The sequence below is a fragment of the Cyanistes caeruleus genome, chromosome 2 (assembly GCF_971803275.1).
Source record: "Cyanistes caeruleus chromosome 2, bCyaCae1.hap1.1, whole genome shotgun sequence".
NCBI classification, from domain to species: Eukaryota; Metazoa; Chordata; class Aves; order Passeriformes; family Paridae; genus Cyanistes; species Cyanistes caeruleus.
Window position 1 is genome coordinate 121,265,651 of NC_141702.1, and position 19,858 is coordinate 121,285,508.

Genomic DNA, 19,858 nt, shown 5'->3' on the forward strand with positions numbered 1-19,858 from the left:
GAGAAGGGAGCGGGACCGGGCAGAGGCCGAGAGAGGTGCGGGGTCCGGGGGAGCCGAGCGGAGCGGGGACAGCCGGGGACGGGGGGATACTGGTGGGGAGGGGGGCCCGAGCTGGGATCTGGGGGAACTGAGGTCTGGGTTACTGGTTGTGGTGGGGTCTAAGTTACTGGTGGAGTCCGGAGAAACAGGGCTTCGTGGTTACTGCTGGGGCTTGGGGGAACTGGGGTCAGGGTTTCCTTGTCGGGTTTGGAGGGACTGAGATCTGCGTTCCTAATGGGGTGTGGGGTTACTGCCTCTGGTCAGGTATGGGCTTAAAGTTGGGGTTACTGGGGTGTGGGGTCAGTGCAAGGGTGGGGGAATGGGGCATAGGGTGGGTGGCCCAGCTGGGCTGCTGGGTGGGATGCAGTGCGACAGGGTGGGGTGAACGTGCCTGGGCTGGGGGTCCCTGGGTGTGGTGAGGGTGGGTCAGCTGCACTTTCGTTGATGCGGGTTGTCATCCCTTGACGGTGGCCTTGGGCTGTGGGTCCCAAGTTGCCTGGTCTCCCAGGCAGTGTCTGACCTGGGATGGGAGCCTGGGGGCTGCTGCCCCATCCCACATCCGTCCCCACAGCCCCTGCTCCAGCAGTGTCCCCATGGACAGCCTTGCTTATGGAGTGGCCGCTCTGTGTTTTCTTCAGAAAAAGGAAAAAAAGTTCCCTTTCTTTACTGCTGAGCTCATTCTTAAACATTTATATTAGGGGGGTTTGCGGGGAGGGGAAATAATTGTGTAATGTCTTAGGAGCAGGGGAGCATTCCAAAAGCATGACTGCGGGGCCTTTTCCAGCACTAGCACTCTGGCAGCCAAGTCTCTCAGTGGCCGCCAACCTCCCTAAACCCAGCCCCAGCCTTCCCACCCCTCCGGGAGAACGGGACTGTGATCCCTGACTTGCATCTGCATGGAGTGGGCTGCGAGCAGGGGCTTGGCTGAGCCCCCTCAAGCTAATATCCCTGGGAAAGTGTTCCAGTTGGGAAACTGGACACTAGAGGCAGTGGTGTGGCTGGCTGCGTATCATGGGGACTAGTTGCGTTTTGTTTCTATTTTGCCAAGTGCTTTTGGTGTCCAAACAGTTTCAGTTTATGTCCAGCTCCTCCTCCTCAGCTCAGGTAGACACTGCATGAGATTTTATGGACTTCTGCTTGAATCCAGGTTCCTGACAGCTACAGCTTCTCCAGGGAAATATGTAAGTGAAAATAAGCCAAGTCACTATCTTGCTACAGGTTATCAGGAACCTTTAACCAGGGTCACCTTCCGACTTGCTGTTTGCACTGGAGAGGCGCACTGACATGAAAAGTAAGGATTTGTATTAGCAAATAGCGATCGGCGCTGGGGCAGGCAGGCGTTGCACAAGTACAGGCATCTGCTGATATTGTGGCATGTTGTTGGGAGCTTTCAACAAGACATTTGCGCTACCGTGAGGCTGGGAAGGCTGTCACTACTGCAGGAGGTAAAATAAGAACACGGTATGATGTCCTTTGGAAAAGGAGGTAAGGGCAGGCAGCTTTTCCCACACTGCTCAAACACTTGTGGTTTGACCTTTGTTTAGGCTTTCAAATTCTTCTGTTCCAAGTCCCTTTCTCTGTTTTGCTTGTGGATGTTTTCTGGGGGATTTAGCAATGAAAACGAGCCACCCCGGACACTTTGCTCCAGGTCTAGGTCTGGGAAGTTGCCCTTTTCCACTGGAGTGTGTGTTAAGCCCAGCCTGCCTGGTTGTGCACAAATATCTCCAAAACTATGGGAAAGGTCTAAACTTGTGCACTGCGTTGAGCTCCTACTTTGACAGTCACTTGTCATTTGGATATAGCAGGTCTGGAGGTCTGAGGAAGGTTTCAGGCAGCTCTCAGTGGTAAATACAGACATTTTCCTTGGTCTTTGCTTCTGGCAGCAGAGGGATGGCAGGTGAGCCAGGAGCAGTGGGCAGCGGTGGTGTGGGTGGGCGTGGGTCAACCCTGGGTGTCGGCGAGGGCTGCTGGCCAGGGCTGAGGGCTGCTCTGTGCTGCACAAACTGCACAGCTCGGCCAGCCTGGGGGCTGGATGAACATGAAATTACAGGTGCTGCTTTGCCAAAGCCAGCGCCACTTGGATGGTCTTGCTGCAATCCCAAGCTCTGCCCTGCCCTTTGTATTTCCCCTCAGCACAGCCGTTTGCTTCCAGCCCTTTTTGGAAATGTTTTCTGCCATTCAGCCTTAATGATTCCATGACTCTGTAGTAAGAGTCCCTCCGGTGCTTGCAACAGTGGCTGAGACACTTGTCCTGTACAACCTTGGCCATGGCTTAGGTATGTCAGCAAATGAAATTCCCCTCAGTGGATATCCCTGTGGGGTTTAATTTGGAAGTTTCCTTACTTTATCATTGTACCAGTGAGTCCAAACTGCTAAAACTATTTCTGTAGTGGAACTGCCCCACAGCACTGGGGGTATCCCTGTGGGCAGTGTCCCTGCCAAGGGGCTGCTCCCAGCACAGCTCTTTGCCCCCCCAGCCCTGCCCAGAGTCAGAGCTGTGCCTCTGGCCAGGGCTGTGATCCCTGGTGTGACTGGTCTGACTGGGGTGGGGCCGTCAGCAGTGCTTGGGAATTTCTGCTTTGGAGCAAAACCCCTCTGTTACCTCTAGGAAGTTGAGTCTGGCCAAGGAGGTTCATTGAAAGATTCCTGCCCCTGGTTGGAGTCCTTCAAAGCACTGACATCTTTGTCTGCTATTCCTGAGTCCCCATAGCGCAGACACTGGATGATGGACACATCCTGCTGCTGGAGGAATCACTGAGTTCAACTCCTGGCCCTGCACAGGACAATTCCCAAAATCCCACCATCTGCTTGAGAGCATTTTCCAAATGCTTCTTTGACTTCTGTCAGGCTTCAGGCTGTGACCACTTCCCTGGGGAGCCAGTTCCAGAGTCCGTGATACTCTACAGCATGAGTTTGGGTGGCCTCAGACCTCTCCAAAACACTCAAAAGAGAGATTCTGGCTCTGGGAAATTATTTCTCACTCTACTGTGTCAGAGGCTGTTGAAAATAGCTGCTGTCAGTATCCAGGAGTTCCTGTGTGTCAGCAGTGGGGTGAGAGATTGTAAGGGGCTGGCTGTTCACCTTGCCAAAGGAGCTGGAGTATCTCTGATGTTCTCTGATTTGCTCTCCATCCCTGGTTCTTGGGGCAGCCTCACAGGCAGCTATCCTTCCTCTGTTCCAACAGGGGCAGGGTACTCCTGGCTGCTTGTGCCTCCATTCCATCTGTGCCTCCATCCTGCCCATGCCCTCATCCTGCCCATGTCTCCATACCGCCAAACATGGTCTTACAGAACAGGCAGCAGCAACAGCAGACCTTGCTCCTCCTCTACACCTAGAGATTGCCTTTTCCACCCAGCAATATCTTTTGGAAGGTTTTTCACAGTGACATTGTCCCTGTGAATGTTGGTGTCAGCCCAGTAGCAGGCACGCAGTTCCACTTACCAGGACAGTGCCTGCAGCCAGACTTCTGCCAAGGAGAGGGATGGGGAGGGTGGTGTCACCGATGTCCCTGTGCTGGCTGCTGGGTAACAAGTATCTGCTCTGTTCACCTGACAGTGCTCCAGAATACAATGCACCTTCCCTCAGCTGCAGCTGGCAGCCCTTCATTTCTCAGGCTTAAAAATAGTCACAGGCATTATAAACAGCCCTGCATGGAACACAACAGAAAACTTGTTTTTCATCCTCTCCATGTTCCTTGTGGGAACAAATGCTCTTATCTCCCTTCTGTGCTTGGTTGACTTCTCTGTGCAGGACAGAGACGTGGAATATACAGCACATCCAGCACCATGCCTTGTATAGAGGAAATTATCTGTTTGTTTATTTCTGCTTCTATGATGTTCCAAGTTCTTCAGCGGAACCGGGATGAAGCAGCAGCCACTGGAGAATCATTTGGAGACTGGTGCCCACCAGCCTCTGAGCTTTCAAAAAAAATCTGCTCACAGACTTTGGCTCTTTCTCAAGAGCGCCTTCCAAATCCAAGGGCTGTATGGCATACTCACATTAATGAACACTTGCACGTTAACAGTTATGAAGTTCTTACCTTCTGCTAAAAAGGTATGAATTATGCATCAGGGAAATACATGAGTTAGCGGTGTGTAAAGAGCTTGGAGCGGCCCACGGATCCAGTGTGTGGAGGCGCCACAAGCCCTGGGGTTTTCCTATCTCTGCCAGCCCCATTCTGGCTGTCGGCAAGTCAGCGCACGGGCTCCCGTCCCAGTTTGGTGCATGCCCAAAGGCTGGCCTGGGAAGTCTGTGAGCATGTCTGGCTCTGCTCTCCCTGGGAAAGACACAGCTGCTGCTGCTGGCCCTGCCCTTGATATGCCACCAGCTTCACCACATTGGATTTTCCCCACAGAGTGAAAATAATGAAAACCAGAGCCACGTCATTTTGTGGTAATAAGGCATTTTCTGCAATCCTTCACAGCCTGCCCTTCACTGCCACAGGGACAAGCTCTCAGTGGTGCCTTTAAGCCTGGCAGTAGGTTTGGTTTTTGGGAACCGCCACGTATGTTTGCTTCCCGGGGTGGGGAGGGCCCATTGGAGGTTTTCTCCCAAATGTGCCTGCCCAGTTGTCATGGGGTAGCTTTACCTTTAAGACAGCTTGGAGGGAGAGGAAGTTGAAGCTGCTGGTGGCTGATGGGAGCTTTTCCTCCTGACCAATTATCGGTCATTTCCAAGAATTGACAGCAGATCTGACCATTAAAAAAGTGAATTCAACTTGTAAACACCCCCTTAAGAAGTACAGACAGAATTCTCTTGCTCTCTTTGGTTTCCGGCTTCGGACAAGGTAGCAGGCTCTGTCTCGGCCTCCTCCCCCCCCTCTCCAGGCCTACAAGGCCGCGGGGTGGAGGGGGGGGGGAGGGAGAAGAGAAGCAGCGCTGGTCAGCCGAGCTTGGTTTTTAGTTTTTGTTGCTAGACTGAAACTTAACACCATGAACTCTTGCAGTTTTCTTAAAGCTTTTAATTCTTTTACTACCTGGATAAACATACAGATTACTCCTTTTCTCAGAAAGACAGAGAGAGAGACAATCAACATAGAGGAGACATCATAGAACCACCAAAAACAGTGAAGAAAAGAGTTAAGTTTAAATAAGAAAGAGAGAATAAGGAGATGCTTTACAGCTGAAATATCTTTCTGTTAAAGCTATGGAGATGGACAATAATAGTATAAAAGACTCCTTTAATTCATGATAAGAGTATTAGGAGGAATGAGATATTCAAAGTGTAACTTTTGAGCAGAAGAGAGAGAGAGAGAGTACTTGTGATACTGTGAGTTGCTGGAGTTGAGTTGAGTGAAGATTTTGAAGCTTCGAGGGCAAAGAGAAAACTGTTTTCCAGGAAGGCTCACAGAGACAAATGAAGAAGACTTCTGCCTTTGAATAACTTATCCTTAAAATAAGATTCCTAAACTCTGTGACCCATACACACCTTGGAGATGTGAAATGGGAGGAGAAGATCTAATGACAGATTTCCGGGCAGCTGGCATTAGAGAAATAGAAAACTGTGATGAAAAATAGTTTTCTCGTGAGAAACTCCGTAAGCTAACAGAAAGAGACTTCTGTTTCTCTACAAAGACTGATGAAAGACTGTAGCAAGAATTAAGACTGTTTTTAACCACCAAAGTCCTAAAGTTATTTGTCTCTATGTTGTCATGTGTACAGAGAAATAGTTAAGATGTAGAAGATAAGGGGGTTTTCTGAAAGTTTATTCTGGTATTCTCATTCTTGTAGTTTGTTAATAAACTGTCTTTATTCCTTTTAAGTCTTAAGCCTGTTTTGCTCTTGTTTTAATCCATATCTCACAACAAAAAAATAAGTAGTTTTTTAGTTACTGGTTTAAAACCACGACACCAGTGTATCATGCAGAATTGGGAACCCACTATCACACAGGCTTGGTGGGGACTACTCTGACTCAAATAAATAATGCTATTAACTGTGAAGTAGTGAAGGAATAAAACACACTGCATTTTGAGAGCACAAAGAACTGAAACCCACAAATTAATTAAGGTTCACAGGTCTCCTGTACAATACAGAGATAATTGCTCAGTTCACAGTTCATGTGGGATAAGAGGGAAAAGGATGTGGCACACTGATAGCAGCTCTGTAATATAAAAAAAGAAGCACAAGTGTCACTTCAGCCCCAAGAAGCTTCTCCTGCTTCCCCTGCATCTCCTGGGGCTCACAGGGGACTGGAGGAGCTGGGCTTGTGTACTCCAGTGCCGAGTAGAGTCTGGACAGAGATCCCTGGCTCTAGTCCCATCCCACTGCCTCTCCCCATTACGCCCTGCAGCATCAGCCACGTTCTGCCAGGACACTCAGATGAAGCTTGGGATCCTCACCCGTAAGTGTTGGAAGATGTTGCTGTAATGGAGACTGCCAGCAGTCAAGTCAGCAATCCAGGCTGAATAATGTACTCATTGCTGCGTTATCAGCTGGGAAACCTGTTAGTAGTAAAAATACATGAGAAGAAGAAAGGGCACATGAATGTTTAAAGGGACGAAAGCTTTCTCAAGGATGACACTTAGGCAGGCCCAGCATGAGTCTGGGTGTCAGACATATCAAAAGGCTGCTGTACGGAAGTATTTTGGTATGTCTGATATGCAGGGAGCACAGCTTTGCCTCAGGGATCTTATTTCATTCACCTGAAAATGAAAAGCATCACACCATACCCTGGAGACCAGTGAAAGATCCTGACATTGGACTCAAGGATGTCAAAAGTCTTTTCTAACCTAAATGATTCTCTCTTCTACCAAGTAAAGCAGCAGGATGAGAGGAAATGGCCTCAAGTTGCACCAGGGGAGGTTTACATGAGATACTAGGGAAAATTTCTTCACCAAAAGGGCTGTCCATCATTGGAACAGGCTGCCCAGGGCACTGGTGGAGTAACCATCCTTGGAGGGATTGAAAAAATGGGTGCACGTGGCACTCGAGGACAAGGATTAGCGGTGGCCTTGGCAATCCCGGGTTAATGGTTGGACTTGATGGTCATAAAGGTTTTTTCTGACCTAAAAGATGTCATGATTTTGTTTCCTGACTTTTATGTTAATAACAGATAGTGTCCAAATCCCCAGGAGCCATCTAGAAACAGGATACGTGCTTTTTTCCTTCTTTTGTGAAAGTGGTTTTGAGGGCTGACAGTGAAAGATGAAGCACTGTGTACTCCCTCCCGTCATCCTTCAGTGAGGTTGAGCCCAGCAGTGGGACTTGAGAAGTGATATCTATAAAACAGATGTCAGTGGTAACAACTTTTTATTTGTATAGAAAATAGCTGTAAACAATTTAGTACCAGCTGTAGCTCTTGTATGGCTTTAGCGTCTGATGTCCCACACCAGTTCCTACCGGTTTCAGTGCTTGCCGCCAGGATTCGGTCCCATTAATCCAGTTTTTCTGGGCATGCCATAGGATGACATCTCTGATGAGGCCAGTGCATTCTGGGTTTTGTAGAATTCTACAAGAAGGAAAACTTCTGATACATACACTGAGAATATATTTTAAAATTTTAATGATTTTCTTTCTACCCACGTTGGTTTAAGGTTAAGGTTAGAGTTAGGGTTAAGATTAGGGTTCAGGGTTAAGGTTAGAGGGTTAGGAAAATTACGAATGGAGCAGGATTCCTCCCAGACCCAAGCCACCCCCAGCTACAACTCGGGCTGCCCTTGGAGTGCCAAACGTCTCTGACAAACTGACATCAGGAACCTGCAGAGGTGAGTTTTCTTTCCCATGGAAAAGGGGTGCCATTCACGTCCAGCGGCCGGGCGGCCGCGAGCGGGTTTCTGCGTCCCAAAATTACAAACGGAGCAGGATTCCTCCCGGACCCGAGCTGCCTCCATCCAGAACTCAGGCTGCCCTTGGACTGCCAAACGCCTCTGACAAACTGACAGTCGGGGAGGGAGGGCGAGAGGAGGGTTTTTTTACATTTTAAAAGGGCTGCCATTTGAGTCCAGGGGCCCAGTGGCTGGGAGCGGGCTTCTGCCTCCTAGAATTATGAACGGCGCAGGGTTCCTTCTGGACTCTAGCCCTCCCCACCTCGAACTCGGGCTGCCCTCGATGTTATAAACACTTCTGACAAATCAACATCACCAAAATTGTGTCGTGAGTTTTCTAGTGCAGGATTTTCCTCAGACCAAACCTCCAGCGTCTATTCATGAGTCTAACCTCAGCAACTTCACCGGACCTGGAAAATCACCTTTGGATCAGCAGCATGGGACCCAACCCACGGCACCACAACCGGCCCCTTACCAAAGCCTACCTCTGCAGTCCTAAAACTCTACATTTTCACAGGGCGTCCCCTCTGACTGACCTTAAAATATGTTGAAGTATCCTAAAATAGCTCTGAAATAGCTAAAGAATTAGCTATTCTTAAAGAATAGCCTAAAGAACTATTCAAGTTAAACCCGCGGTCCCCCCTTCCCCCGCCGACACCGTGGTTCCCGGCTCCGCCACCCCGCCCGCCCTCGGCATCGCGGTTCCCGCAGCTCAGCTCCCCTACACCCCCTCCGCGCCGTCCGCGCCGCCTTGGTGCCCCGCGGGCTCTGCTTTCCCGGCGCCCGTGGGGCCGCCGGCCCTGCCGCCGCCCACCGACACTATTCTGTGCGGTGCGGGCCGACCCGAAATTCGCGCTGCCGTCCACCACTCCCCCATGCTGCCCTACGGCGCTGACGTCATCCACGCATGGGCAGTCACCGCTTCTATCGCCGATGCTCCTGCCGCTACCCGCGGCTGCCCCGTGCCCGCCCGCAGCTTTTCTACCGCCCTTCGTACCAGCCTCTCAAGCCGCGGAGGGGGAGAAAAGGGGACGGGACACCGGCTCTACAACTGCTGACACCCGCGTCGCCTCTGCCACCGCCCAGCCCAGCCACCGTCCAGTCCCCGCCATGCGTCTTCACGTCCCCGCGTGCACCACCGAAGCCACCCAACGCCGGCACACGGCCCCCGCCTGTCTCCGCCCCGCTGCTAACACCGGCACAGATCTCGTCAGTATCCGCTACGCCAACAACTCTCCCCGACAACGCGAAACAACGACAGTTTTCAACTTTCCTCTTCTACCTCACCACTTCCTCTTCAGAGCCCCAAAAAAGGGATGGGTTATCAGGAAAAAAGGGGTTTAAGCTGAGGGAAAAAGCTTCCTTTTCCACAATTGCCTGTGTTCAAATTGAAGAGGAATCCACTTCCCCTGCAATTTTAATAGTCTCAATTGGAGGTAAACTGTGCTTTTTCTGTGCTGTTAGAGGTATCAACTGACAGAGACTGCCCATTTTCTATTTTTTCCCACTTTAAGTGGAACGGGAAAGCATGGATGATGCTTCCTTATGGATCTGAATTAAGGGCAAAATGCCCCCTTTTCCATCACCAGAGAGATTTAAAGTGAGGAAAACCACTCTTTTCCCCAATATCTGAGGGGATTAAATTAAAGGGGAGAAGCCATTTTTTTACCACTGTATTTGTTTAAATGGAGTTAGCTGTCCCATTTGCTCATTTTAAGCGTTGCCTTTTCCAGCATTTCAAGGGTTTAAAGCTGCATTTCAGGGCACTTCTACCCACACCCCGGCACCAAATATCTGCGACGGGAGCGAGGCCAGCAGGTATGTAATGGTAATGCCACCTGGGAGTCCATTCTTTTTCTTATTTTCATTTAGAATGTAGACAGCCCTGATTAAAGGTCCCTATGAGACACCATTCAAATCAATACTATTCTTCTCCACCCTAATTAATCACAGGTGGAGTGCTACTTAGTAATCACTGAAAAATAATTATGGAAGTCCATAAATTATCCAACTTAGCTGGCAACACTGCTGAAACACAAAGTTTTTCTTCTTACCTTTTTTCTGTTCCTTTGCTCCATTGTCCTGAGTAATTGTAGCAGAAAAGAAAACATTGTTTTTTCGCAAAGAGTTTTCTTCTACGCAGAGCTCCTTACCTCAAATTTAACTCAGAGGAGCCAAACAGCTACGGTCCCTCTGAGGGCCTTTATACCCGCTGGGATTTGCCGCCTCCCCTTTCCCAGGCATCGTGGGAAAAAGAGGCGGGCCCAATTAGGGGTATATTAACCCCAGGCTGTGCTAAGGGGCATTATTCCTTCCAGGGGAATCAGCAGGGGTAAAGAGCTCCTCTCTCATTTCAGTGAAGAGGCTCTTTCAATTTGCTTCAGCCTGCTAAGAGCAGGCATCTTTTTGGGCATTTGAAGCAGCAGAAGTTTTGAAAACACCTTGAAGAAAACAATATTGAATACAGGGAGTATTTAAGTTCATGGTTTTGTGTTGGGGGTTCAGGGGCAATAAGATGCTTTTATAATGACTCTTCTTCTTGGCTTTTTTTTTTTTTTTTAGGAGAATTTCCAGAAGTTCTAGGTCACATCAAGTGCGATACTTCAGATTCTCTCAGCAGATTCATCGTAACACAAAAAGGAACAGCCCCCGCAGCAGCTTTCCTTAGCAGCGGATCGTCCCCTCGCACAGATTCACTTCAGAGAGATAAGACGAGGGCTGTGGTCACAGAGGGGATAAAAACAGGGCGGTGGGGTAGGATTCACACCGGTTAGGGGTTTTGAGTCAGCTATGCGGGGGGGAAGTTTTGAGAAATGGCCTCTGGGGCCACAGTGCGGGAAAGGCTCACTTTAGCTAACAATGCTGAGGCGGGCAGGGCAGAGCAGTCCCAGGGTGTGTTGTCACTTGTCTCTTGTGCTTTCTGTATCTTCTGTACATCTTGTGTAACATATCTCTTGTCTTAGCCCTCCCAGGAGCTTATAAGAAACCCCAGCTCCTTCTGTTCATCTCCCATCTTTGCGTTCCTCGGCCCGGCACCGGCGAAGCTTCTATGTGGGAGGTCAGACAGGCGTCAGAATCGCATCTGTCTTTAGAAGCGTGTGATCGGATGTTTTTTTAGGTCTCGTTCTCAGCTGTGTCGACAGCTATATACAGCAGTGTTTCTTTACAGTGGATAAGGACTTGTGCCGATTCAAAGGCAGGCAGAGGCTTCCAGCCACAGGATTCTCAGGCATCTGTCTCTGCGGTTCTTGGAAAATAGTTGTTCCGTTAGCATGTTTTCCCTCCAGGGTCATCTGATCCCGGCAGGCTCGCCTCGGGTCCCTCCTCGGTCATCTCGTTCAGCATTCTCTCGGTCCTCGTCAGGACTTCCTTGTCTCAGAGAGTTTTCTCTCCCTGTCACATCCCCTTGTCTCACGGGTGCCTGGGGGTATTTGGTCCGGAGCTGCTCTGCCCTGGCGTCCAGCCCGGTTGTAGGTGTTTAAGGACAAGTCCCGGGCACTTGTAATTGGAGATTTGTAATATGGGCTGTAGTTGGAGTCTAGCTGGTATTCTTATGTTGGCAGCAGGTGTCTGGAGCTGTGAAGTTACCCTGCAGCACTTTGACTTTTTTCCTAACTTTCTTTCAGATTCAGACAGACTGACCTCCTGGCAGAACACCTGTCCCAGATGAGGGGGTCCCCCTGAGAAGGTTGGTCACGGTTTTACTTTGCAGCGGGGCTGGAACCGGTCACTGTGTTACAGCTCTGCTCTTTGTATTTATTTCTAGGAAGTAAAGCTGGAAAGCAGCGGGGAAGGCGAAGCAGGTGGGAGGTGAGCCTCGGTTGGTGGAGAGAAGCCGTTGTTCTTGCTGGGGTCGCAGTTTCTGGTGCAACTCCAAGCATCCCTGCTTGTTGGTGTGTTTTAGGCTGCCTCCTGATGCTGTGCTGAGGCCCCCTCACTGACCTGCCAAGAGACCCGGTTTGCTTCTCTGGTGAGCCCCAGCAAATATTACCGGAGTCCGTGACGAAGCCTCGACCTCGTCCACGTGTCGGTGCGGTCCTGGTACCCTTTAGGCGTGGCCGAGGAGTCGCGGCAAGTCGGGGGCTTTGGAAGGAGCGGCGAGGGCGCGCTCAACTTTCAGCGACGCTACATCGCCTGCTCTCCGTTTATCCTAGGCGTACCCTGCGACGACGGCATCCGCCTAGTAGCGTGGCCGAAGCGTGCGGCCGGAGGACCCGGGAGTTCCTAAGAGATGGTGAGTAGGAGTCTCTTAGGTGAATATGCCTCTAAGATTGTGCACTTATATTTGGTTTTCTTTATCATAGGTGATGATACTTGTCTGAGACAACAGCCCGGTGAGAGAAGAACTTCCCAGACAGCAAGGTGGCTTTGTTTGGCTCCTGACCGGCCTCTCGCTGTGACTCACATCTTCAGCCCTCTGAGAGATAAGTGGAGCCCACAGAGGGGATCAAAGCAGGGCGGCGGTCGGGACTGAGATCGGTTTGGGTTTTTGAGTGAGCTTTGGGGATGGGGAGGTTCTGGAAATGACCCCATAGGCCCCAGTGAGGGAAAGCCTCACTTTGGTTAACAATGCTGAGGCAGGCAGGGCAGAGCAGTCCCAGGGTGTGTTGTCACTTGTCTCTCGTGCCTTCTGTGTCTTATGTGCATCTCGTGTAATGTGTCTCTTGCCTTAGTCCTCCCAGGGGTATATGAGAAACCCCGGGGTCCTTCCGTTCATCTCCCATCTTTGCGTTCCTCGACCCGGCGCCGGCGAAGCTTCGATTCGGGAGGTCAGACACGTGTCAGAATCGCATCCGTCTTCAGAAGCACGTGATCTTTTTAGGTCTCGTTCTCAGCTGTGTCGACAGCTATGTGCAGCAATGTTTCTTTACAGTGGATAAGGACTTGTGCCGATTCAAAGGCAGGCAGAGGCTTCTAGCCACAGGATTCTCGGGCATCCGTCTTTGCGGTTCTTGGAAAAAGTTTTTCCGTTAGCATCTTTTTCCTCCGGGGTCACCCGAGCCTGGCAGGCTCACCTCGGGTCCCTCCTCAGTCATCTCGTTCAGCATTCTCTCGGTCCTCGTGAGGACTTTGTCTCCCTGTCATGTCCCCTCGTGTCACGGGTGTCTGGGGGTATTTGGTCCGGAGCTGCTCTGCCCTGGCGCCCAGTCCAGTTGTAGGTGTTTAAGGACAAGTCCCGGGCACTTGTAATTGGAGATTTGTAATACGGGCTGTAGTTGGAGTCTAGCTGGTATTCTTATGTTGGCAGCAGGTGTCTGGAGCTGTGAAGTTACCCTGCAGCACTTTGACTTTTTTCCTAACTTTCTTTCAGATTCAGACAGACTGACCTCCTGGCAGAACACCTGTCCCAGATGAGGGGGTCCCCCTGAGAAGGTTGGTCACGGTTTTACTTTGCAGCGGGGCTGGAACCGGTCAGTGTTACAGCTCTGCTCTTTGTATTTATTTCTAGGAAGTAAAGCCGGGTAGCAGCGAGGAAGGCGAAGCAGGTGGGAGGTGAGCCTCGGTTGGTGGAGAGCAGCCATTGTTCTTGCTGGGGTCGCAGTTTCTGGTGCAACTCCAAGCATCCCTGCTTGTTGGTGTGTTTTAGGCTGCCTCCTGATGCTGTGCTGAGGCCCCCTCACTGACCTGCCAAGAGACCCGGTTTGCTTCTCTGGTGAGCCCCAGCAAATATTACCGGAGTCCGTGACGAAGCCTCGACCTCGTCCACGTGTCGGTGCGGTCCTGGTACCCTTTAGGCGTGGCCGAGGAGTCGCGGCAAGTCGGGGGCTTTGGAAGGAGCGGCGAGGGCGCGCTCAACTTTCAGCGACGCTACATCGCCTGCTCTCCGTTTATCCTAGGCGTACCCTGCGACGACGGCATCCGCCTAGGAGCGTGGCCGAAGCGTGCGGCCGGAGGACCCGGGAGTTCCTAAGAGATGGTGAGTAGGAGTCTCTTAGGTGAATATGCCTCTAAGATTGTGCACTTATATTTGGTTTTCTTTATCATAGGTGATGATACTTGTCTGAGACAACAGCCCGGTGAGAGAAGAACTTCCCAGACAGCGAGGTGGCTTTGTTTGGCTCCTGATCGGCCTCTCGCCGTGACTCACATCTTCAGCCCTCTGAGAGATAAGTGGAGCCCACAGAGGGGATCAAAGCAGGGCGGTGGGTCAGGACTGAGATCGGTTTGGGTTTTTGAGTGAGCTTTGGGGATGGGGAGGTTCTGGAAATGACCCCATAGGCCCCAGTGAGGGAAAGCCTCACTTTGGTTTGCAATGCTGAGGTAGGCAGGGCAGAGCAGTCCCAGGGTGTGTTGTCACTTGTGTCTCGTGCCTTCTGTGTCTTATGTGCATCTTGTGTAACATCTCTATTGCCTTAGTCCTCCCAGGGGTATATGAGAAACCCTGGGGTCCTTCCGTTCATCTCCCATCTTTGCGTTCCTCGGCCTGGCGCCGGCGAAGCTTCGATGCGGGAGGTCGGACAGGCGTCAGAATTGCATCTGTCTTTAGAAGCATGTGATCGGATGTTTTCTTAGGTCTCGTTCTCAGCTGTGTCAACAGCTATATGCAGCAGTGTTTCTTTACAGTGGATAAGGACTTGTGCCGATTCAAAGGCAGGCAGAGGCTTCTAGCCACAGGATTCTCGGGCATCCGTCTTTGCGGTTCTTGGAAAATAGTTGTTCCATTAGCATCTTTTTCCTCCGGGGTCACTGGAGCTCGGCAGGCTCGCCTCGGGTCCCTCCTCGGTCATCTCGTTCAGCATTCTCTCGGTCCTCATGAGGACTTTCTTGTCTCAGAGAGTTTTCTCTCCTTGTCATGTCCCCTTGTCTCACGTGTCATGGGTGTCTGGTGGTATTTGGTCCGGAGCTGCTCTGCCCTGGCGCCCAGCCCGGTTGTAGGTGTTTAAGGACAAGTCCCGGGCACTTGTAATTGGAGATTTGTAATATGGGCTGTAGTTGGAGTCTAGCTGGTATTCTTATGTTGGCAGCAGGTGTCTGGAGCTGTGAAGTTACCCTGCAGCACTTTGACTTTTTTCCTAACTTTCTTTCAGATTCAGATAGATTGACCTCCTGGCAGAACACCTGTCCCAGATGAGGGGGTCCCCCTGAGAAGGTCAGTCACGGTTTTACTTTGCAGCGGGGCTGGAACTGGTCACTGTGTTACAGCTCTGCTCTTTGTCTTTATTTCTAGGAAGTAAAGCCGGATAGCAGCGGGGAAGGCGAAGCAGGTGGAAGGTGAGCCTCGGTTGGTGGAGAGAAGCAGTTGTTCTTGCTGGGGTCTCAGTTTCTGCTATAACTTTAATCCCTTGGGTTTTTTTTATTTTAGGTGGTCTACTTGCAAGATATCCCAGCCCAGGATGCTGGAGGACAGGTGGGTGCAAGCTCTGTGTGTGTTTTGGTGTTTATGTCCTTGGTTTGCTGCTAATCTTTCGTTCTTGAAGATAGAATGAAAGAACCACATCACAAATCCCACCTTGTGGATCCTGACACACATTGGTGTCACGGACAGGATTCTGAGAGACAGAAGGGGTTGCAGGTTTATCGTGCAGTCAGTATCAGGGGAAAGACGTTTCGCCTCAGCCGCCCCTAGCCTGCCACGTCGGTGAGCAGTGTCTAGAAAGCAAGGGAGGTGACTCGAATTTGTTAAAAACAGCACATGCCTCAGGGCAAAGCACCCCACACTCGTTTGAGGGCTCTGTCTTCAGAACTTTACAGGGGATCTTTGAGTATGATAAGTGGGACTGAGTGGTTTTTCTGTTTAAAGTCCCTGGTTTGCTGCTAATCTCTAGTTCCCTAAGATAGAAGGAAAGAACCACATCACAAATCCCACCTTGTGGATCCTGACACGAATCAGTGTCACGGACAGGATTCTGAGAGACAGAAGGGGTTGCAGGTTTATCGTGCAGTTATTATCAGGGGAAAGACGTTTCGCCTCAGCCGCCCCTAGCCTGCCACGTCGGTGAGCAGTGTCTAGAAAGCAAGGGAGGTGACTCGAATTTGTTAAAAACAGCACATGCCTCTGGGCAAAGCACCCCACACTCGTTTGAGGGCTCTGTCTTCAGAACTTTACAGGGGATCTTTGAGTACGATAAGTGGGACTGCGAGGTTTTTCTGTTTAAAGTCCCTGGTTTGCTGCTAATCTTTAGTTCTCTAAGATAGAAGGAAAGAACCACATCACAAATCCCACCTTGTGGATCCTGACACGAATCGGTGTCACGGACAGGATTCTGAGAGACAGAAGGGGTTGCAGGTTTATCGTGCAGTCATTATCAGGGGAAAGACGTTTCGCCTCAGCCGCCCCTAGCCTGCCACGTCGGTGAGCAGTGTCTAGAAAGCAAGGGAGGTGACTCGAATTTGTTAAAAACAGCACATGCCTCAGGGCAAAGCACCCCACACTCGTTTGAGGGCTCTGTCTTCAGAACTTTACAGGGGATCTTTGAGTACGAGAGGTGGGACTGAGTGGTTTTTCTTCTGTTTCAGTCCCTGGTTGGCTGACAAGCTTTTGTAGTCCAAGATGGAATAAAGGAACCACATTGGGAATTCCACCTTGTGCATTGTGACAGTAACTCAGTGCTTTTTTCTTTTCTGTCTTTGCAGGAGTTGGTGTTGCCCCGAGCACGGCAAGGAGCAGAGATGAGCAGGTGAGTTGGCATTTTGAAGTTAAGTTAGAGGACAGGGCTGTAGTGGGATGGGCCCCTCTGAAGCCAAGGGAGAGGGTTTCTTTGCAAGCTCGCCAGAGCTTTTGCTGGGCAGGGCAGTTCCAATCCATCTTCTCGTTGTCTCGTGTTTCATGTCATCGGCCATCTCAGCCTCTCGACGTCATCGTGGATTTTTTCGTCTGAGGAACCGGCCTTCGCATCCACAGCTATCGCCGCGTTCACCCGGCAGACATCACCTGCGACTGCCTTGTACCGTGCTAGCCTCTGTAAAACTAACTGCATTGTGCCTGCCTCTGTAAAACTAACTGCACTGTGCCTGCCTCTGTAACTTAACTGCATTGTGCCTGCCTCTGTAAAACTAACTGCACTGTGCCTGCCTCTGTAACTTAACTGCACTGTGCCTGCCTCTGTAACTTAACTTAACTGCACTGTGCCTGCCTCTGTAACTTAACTGCACTGTGCCTGCCTCTGTAACTTAACTTAACTTTAACTGCATTGTGCCTGCCTCTGTAACTTAACTGCATTGTGCCTGCCTCTGTAACTTAACTGCATTGTGCCTGCCTTTGTAACTTAACTGCATTCTGCCTGGCTCTGTAACTTTTACTGCATTGTGCCTGCCTCTGTAACTTTTACTGCATTGTGCCTGCCTCTGTAACTTTTACTGCATTGTGCCTGCCTCTGTAACTTTTACTGCATTGTGCCTGCCTCTGTAACTTAACTTAACTTTAACTGCATTGTGCCTGCCTCTGTAACTTAACTTAACTTTAACTGCATTGTGCCTGCCTCTGTAACTTAACTTAACTTTAACTGCATTGTGCCTGCCTCTGTAACTTAACTTAACTTTAACTGCATTGTGCCTGCCTCTGTAACTTAACTTAACTTTAACTGCATTGTGCCTGCCTCTGTAACTTGACTTAAGTTTAACTGCATTGTGCCTGCCTCTGTAACTTGACTTAACTTTAACTGCATTGTGCCTGCCTCTGTAACTTGACTTAACTTTAACTGCATTGTGCCTGCCTCTGTAACTTAACTTAACTTTAACTGCATTGGTTTGGAGCTGCCCTGCCCTGGCACATAGTTAGATTTAGGTGGAACAATTATAAAAGGTTACAGTTTCTCTTTTCTATGAGGTTTTTGTGTAAAAAATGTGTGGGCCTAGAGGGTGGCTGAGTCATAGCTACCATAGAATCCCTCACTGACCACCTTGTGTTGTTTTGCAGGTCTCTGATGCCTATTTTCTGAGGATCTACCTTTTGATGTTGAGAAGCAGCAGAGAGAAGATATCTGAGGGCATTTTGTTCAGCAGAGTGTTTCAAATAAGGGTTGCGGTCACTGTGCGAGTTAGTCTCCTGCTGCGTGTCAGAGTGTGGCTGTCTGTGAGAGTCGGTGGGTCAGGGTCTGCTTGTGTGCATGTGTGTCGAGTGGTTCTAACCTGGTATGTATGGCTTTTGCTTTTCAGGACTTGCAATTCACTTTTAAATTTAGAATAAAAAATCCCCAGCTGGGGGGGTTTTTTTTTTTTCCCTCCCAGCTGGGGTTTTTTTTCCTCGGTCCCGGCCGGTCTGCGAGGCGACAGTCATCGCCAAAGTTTGGGCACGGACCGGCCCCGGACCGAGGTTTTTGTCAGGCAGGCTGAGTTTGAGGCCCCCCGGGAACCGAGTTCCCGTGGGGTAGGAGGGGGGTGTGTGTTTGTGTCGAGTGGTTCTAACCTGGTATGTATGGCTTTTGCTTTTCAGGACTTGCAATTCACTTTTAAATTTAGAATAAAAAATCCCCAGCTGGGGTTTTTTTTTTTTTTTCCCTCCCAGCTGGGGTTTTTTTTCCTCGGTCCCGGCCGGTCTGCGAGGCGACAGTCATCGCCAAAGTTTGGGCACGGACCGGCCCCGGACTGAGGTTTTTGTCAGGCAGGCTGAGTTTGAGGCCCCCCGGGAACCGAGTTCCCGTGGGGTAGGAGGGGGGTGTGTGTTTGTGTCGAGTGGTTCTAACCTGGTATGTATGGCTTTTGCTTTTCAGGACTTGCAATTCACTTTTAAATTTAGAATAAAAAATCCCCAGCTGGGGGGGTTTTTTTTTTTTCCCTCCCAGCTGGGGTTTTTTTTCCTCGGTCCCGGCCGGTCTGCGAGGCGACAGTCATCGCCAAAGTTTGGGCACGGACCGGCCCCGGACCGAGGTTTTCGTCAGGCAGGCTGAGTTTGAGGCCCCCCGGGAACCGAGTTCCCGTGGGGTAGGAGGGGGGTGTGTGTTTGTGTCGAGTGGTTCTAACCTGGTATGTATGGCTTTTGCTTTTCAGGACTTGCAATTCACTTTTAAATTTAGAATAAAAAATCCCCAGCTGGGGGGGTTTTTTTTTTTTCCCTCCCAGCTGGGGTTTTTTTTCCTCGGTCCCGGCCGGTCTGCGAGGCGACAGTCATCGCCAAAGTTTGGGCACGGACCGGCCCCGGACCGAGGTTTTCGTCAGGCAGGCTGAGTTTGAGGCCCCCCGGGAACCGAGTTCCCGTGGGGTAGGAGGGGGGTGTGTGTTTGTGTCGAGTGGTTCTAACCTGGTATGTATGGCTTTTGCTTTTCAGGACTTGCAATTCACTTTTAAATTTAGAATAAAAAATCCCCAGCTGGGGGGGTTTTTTTTTTTTCCCTCCCAGCTGGGGTTTTTTTTCCTCGGTCCCGGCCGGTCTGCGAGGCGACAGTCATCGCCAAAGTTTGGGCACGGACCGGCCCCGGACCGAGGTTTTCGGCAGGCAGGCTGAGTTTGAGGCTCCCGGGAACCACGTTCCTGAGGACCACCGACAGCAGGATTATAACGGGGCGGTGGAGAGGAGAGTGAAGGTGAGTACGTGTGTGAGCTGAAGCCGGCTTCTGTGGTGAATGAGTATTGTGTTTTCTGTGTGCTCCTTGTGGTTTGGCATAGTAGTAATAATGAAACAGCATGTATTGACCTTTCCAGAACTGTAGAAATAGTTATATTCTGTTAATATGTATTTGGCTTGTATTGTTCTGTATTTGCATTTGCTGCATTACTCTGTATGTGAATTAGGGATTTTTCAGTGTGTACATGGATTGTATTGTAATGCATTTGTCTCCAGTTTCTCTGTGTTTTGCTGTAGTGTAAATAAATTCATTAAATAAAGGTGAATAAACTTTCATCCCCCTGCCCCCTACCACCACTCCCCCCCGGCTCTTGTGTTTTTGGTGTGGTGTAGTCATTGTTTTCAATCTATTTCTTGCTTTTCAATCTCTTTCTAACTTTCTCTAAGTCTCTGTCACTGTTGCTCACTCTATTTTTCTGTTTCTTTTCTCTCCAACTCTGTTTCCTTTCCCTCTAGCTCTGAGTTAGACAGAAAGCAACTGGACTCGATTCCTTTCCACCGTAACTCTGAGTTACGGTGAACAGGAATTGTCTCTGTTTCCTTTCTCTCTGCCTCTG

The 19,858-nt window shown here is 50.2% G+C and overlaps 2 long non-coding RNA genes across 2 annotated transcripts; one reads left to right on the forward strand and one right to left on the reverse strand.

Moving 5' to 3' along the window:
- Positions 1–7,118: 7,118 nt before the first annotated feature.
- Positions 7,119–7,851, reverse strand: LOC147655207 (uncharacterized). The gene is made up of 2 exons (XR_015283947.1): positions 7,377–7,851; positions 7,119–7,255 (listed from the first exon to the last, which is right to left on the reverse strand). It is a non-coding gene; the product is annotated as an uncharacterized LOC147655207 (long non-coding RNA).
- A 951-nt stretch (positions 7,852–8,802) lies between these two features.
- On the forward strand, positions 8,803–19,577 carry LOC111944556 (uncharacterized). Its single transcript, XR_015283946.1, has 16 exons — positions 8,803–9,237; positions 9,535–9,619; positions 10,364–11,489; positions 11,568–11,611; positions 11,706–11,771; positions 11,956–12,035; positions 12,106–13,174; positions 13,251–13,294; positions 13,389–13,555; positions 13,639–13,718; positions 13,789–14,891; positions 14,970–15,013; positions 15,105–15,149; positions 16,376–16,419; positions 16,588–16,686; positions 17,658–19,577. It is a non-coding gene; the product is annotated as an uncharacterized LOC111944556 (long non-coding RNA).
- The last annotated feature ends 281 nt before the right edge of the window (positions 19,578–19,858 follow it).